At 26.8% G+C, this 3,836-nt stretch overlaps 1 protein-coding gene across 9 annotated transcripts in view; it reads left to right on the top strand.

Annotated features, from left to right (window-relative positions):
• LOC111683631 (A-kinase anchor protein 9) overlaps positions 1–3,836 on the top strand; it is a 49,432-nt gene that overhangs the window by 13,958 nt on the left and 31,638 nt on the right. The window lies entirely within an intron of this gene.

Genomic DNA, 3,836 nt, shown 5'->3' with positions numbered 1-3,836 from the left:
TGATCTATAGTCCAGACTATAGATTGATCTATAGTCCAGACTATAGATTGATCTATAGTCCAGACTATAGATTGATCTATAGTCCAGACTATAGATTGATCTATAGTCGAGACTATAGACTGATCAATAGTCCAGACTATAGACTGATCTATAGTTCAGACTATATCTAGATCTATAGTCCAGACTATTGAATGATCTAAAGTCCAGACTATTGAATGATCTTAAGTCCAGACTGTAGATTGATCTGTAGTCAAGGCTATAGACTAATCTATAGTCAAGGTTGTAGACTTATCAATAGTCAAGGCTATAGACTAATCTATAGTCAAGACTATAGACTGAACTATAGTCCAAACTATAGATTGAAAATAGATCTATCTATTGATCTATAGTCTTTGTATTGGTCTATAGTCTTAAATATGGATTAATCTATAGTAAAGACTATAGATTGATCTATAGTCTAGAATAAATTCATCTCTATTCTAGACTACAGATTAATATATATTCCACACAATAGATTGGTCTGTTGTATAGACTATAGATAAGTCCTCTTTCTAGATTACAGACTGATCTATAGTCCAGACTATAGTTCTAGTTTCTTTCTGTTTCTTTTCTATTGAGCAGGTTGATAAGTTTAAGTTTTAACGATCATGCTAAATTGTTTTGCATTGTTGCATTTTCAGTTTGAATAACAATTTCTAAATTCCACCTGTCATTATGACTTGTTTTTCATTAAAAGTTTTATGCAAACATGTTTTGACGTGTTGTTATGACATTTTTACCTGTCACTAATTGTGACAAAAACAAACGGATTATTAATAATTTATTACATTGTTTGTCTATTTGGCAAATATTTGTTTACCTCTTGCAAATATTTGTAGTAACAACTAAAAAAACATGTTCAATACAATTAAATTAGTACACAAGTAATGAGATATTCAAATTTAACACCTTTTTTGCAGCACCCTTTATATACAACATCATTATCATTATACACAGATTTTGTTCTGAAATGTTTGTAAATATTGTGTGTTTTTTGTCGACGTCGATCATTGTTTTTGCAAACTATTTATTTTGGATTCTTAATTGGTTTTCTTTCGAACAAATATCGAGATAATCTTCTTCTTATTCGTTTGTGTTTATTTTTTATCAAAAAGTGTTTTTTGAAAATAAACACTCGAAACAATAACAAGATGTCAATGAACACGTTTCCTCTGTCAAAGGCACTAAGAAAAAAGAAAACATAATGAAAATACAAAAACACACACATACACTTTTCACACTTTCATTTCTTTCGATATATGAAAACTAAATCGAGATATTAAAGCGCCTCTAGTCACTATGAACTCCATTCTTTTTTTCTTTCTGATTTTTAAAGACATCAGTGTCAATACGTTAGACAGGAATCTATCGAGTTCTTGTTTTTTCATTCAGACACGTGCTAAAAGATTTTTTCATCGTTTCTTCTTAAATTCTGTATTTTCTACAAAAGCAACAAAAAGAATCTAATTTGAATTTTCTTTCCATTGTAAAAATGAGACATTTCTATTTTGGAATTAAAAATAAATCTTTTATAAGAATTTTGGGTTTGTATTTGTTTTCAATTCGGTAGACAAGAGGAGTTTTTGTCGGTGGTGTGAAGGCTGTTGTGTCGTCTTGTATTTAGTGTAAATTTTAAGTTCATTATCATTTTAAAAAGGTGACAGTTTATATAGAAAATAGATTTCAAATGTATTTGTTTTTAGTTTTGTCTATGTATTCCTATAAGAGATAGTCTTTTTTTGGAACTGAAAAATTTTCAGCATTTCTTCTAAAAAAATTAATGAATAATATTATTCTAAGTTATTGAAGGTCAAATATAAGAAATTTTTAGAATAATTTGTCATTTTTAAAAATTTGCTATAAGAAAAGTTAGGTTGAATCTGATAGACAAGTTTGATTAGAATCTGATCAAAAACTTTTCTATTAGAAAAGTTGCATCAGAATCTGAGCAAAAACTCCTCTTGTAGTAGGTTTGTCTTCATTTAGCTATCATATTCTAGTTCAGTTCTAGTTCTGTTCTAGTTCTGTTCTAGTTCTGTTCTAGTTCTCTTCTAGTTCTGTTCTAGTTCTGTTCTAGTTCTGTTCTAGTTCTGTTCTAGTTCTGTTCTAGTTCTGTTCTAGTTCTGTTCTAGTTCTGTTCTAGTTCTGTTCTAGTTCTGTTCTAGTTCTGTTCTAGTTCTGTTCTAGTTCTGTTCTGTTCTAGTTCTGTTCTAGTTCTGTTCTAATTCTGTTCTAGTTCTGTTTTAGTTCTGTTCTGTTGTTGATCACACTTTTTCTTTAGTAAAGTTGTTGATCAGTAACTGATCACATTTTTACTGATCTTTTTTATAGAAAAATCTGTTCTTTTGTAGTTGATATAATATAGCAAAAAAAATATTTGTCTTTGACACACAAAATATTTTCTTTTAAAAATGTTTCATATAATTTTGGCACAAATATAAATTACACGTTTAAAATCGCTTAATTTCAAAGGTAAAGAGCAAGAAATAAAATATTGAAATTTAAAAATAATTACAAAGACATGATGTCTCAAAAATTTGTGTTTATAATATAAAATTCGTTAATATTTCTTATAACAATTGACAACTATATAATTTTTTTTGTTATAAATCAACGTATTTTTCTTATTAAATTATAAAAATATTAACAACATTTTTAATCTTTTAGAAAAGACCTTTCACACGACTATAATCTTTAAATAATAAACAATTCACCAAACTAATTATTTGGTAGTGATAATAATTTAAAATAAATTTAAAAATTTCTAAATTAAAACTTATTAAAAATACCTGCTGGTTTTGAAGATTTAAACAAAAAAATGTCCCAAAGTTTCCCATAAGATTCTCATTTACTATCTCTCTCTCTCACTTAATACATCTCCCAAAAAGCAGGCAAAAATGATGTTATTTTTCCCATTGATCATTTTAATCTCTCTACGCTCTCTTTTACTCTCTCATTTATGCTGCTGTTTATGATATTTTCAAATTTTATATTTAAAATTTCCCATCAATGTTGTAAAACTCATCAGTTTATCGCGTGTAGTCAAAGCGTATGTACGTTCGCGTGAATTTTCTCAAAAACTTAAAGATTCAATCTAATTTGATTTCTATTCAAGAAAACGCGTGTGATTTTTAATTTAAACAAAAATATAAATCTAATAAAAAAGAAATTTTAAAAACTACCCCCCTCTTTATACGGGGAAAACATAGATACAAAGACATCAACAACAAACTTAATTGAAAATAATGACAAACAATTCTTTAAATATATGAAAATAAATAAAAAAAAATTTAGGTGTCGCGCGTAAATTTATTAAGTGAATTTTAAACGTAACGGTTTATTTTTGAATAAATTTGCAAAAGCAAATTGTCAAAAAATGGAAAATAATATAAACAAATTTAAAAGAAGTGTCAAAACAAACTAAATATTTTTAATAAAAAAATTATTTAAATAAATTTAAAAAAAGTTATATTAAAGTGAAAAACATTATAAACTCATAAACAAAAAGATTTTAATTTTTAAATTCTGGATTAAAATTTTATGGTAAATTATTTTGTTCATTTTTTTGCAAATTTAAAAGAAAATTTCAAATTCTTAACATCTACTTTTCTATAGAAAAGTTGTGCGAATTAAGCAACTTTTTTCGGCACAAACAGAATCAGAACAAAACTAGAACAGAACTAGAACAAAACTAGAACAGAACTAGAACAGAACTAGAACTAGAACAAAACTAGAACAGAACTAGAACAGAACTAGAACAGAACTAGAACAGAACTAGAACAGAACTAGAACAGAAC

Source organism: Lucilia cuprina, chromosome 5, assembly GCF_022045245.1.
Source record: "Lucilia cuprina isolate Lc7/37 chromosome 5, ASM2204524v1, whole genome shotgun sequence".
In the NCBI taxonomy this organism is placed as follows: domain Eukaryota; kingdom Metazoa; phylum Arthropoda; class Insecta; order Diptera; family Calliphoridae; genus Lucilia; species Lucilia cuprina.
This window is presented reverse-complemented; position numbering and strand designations above follow the sequence as displayed.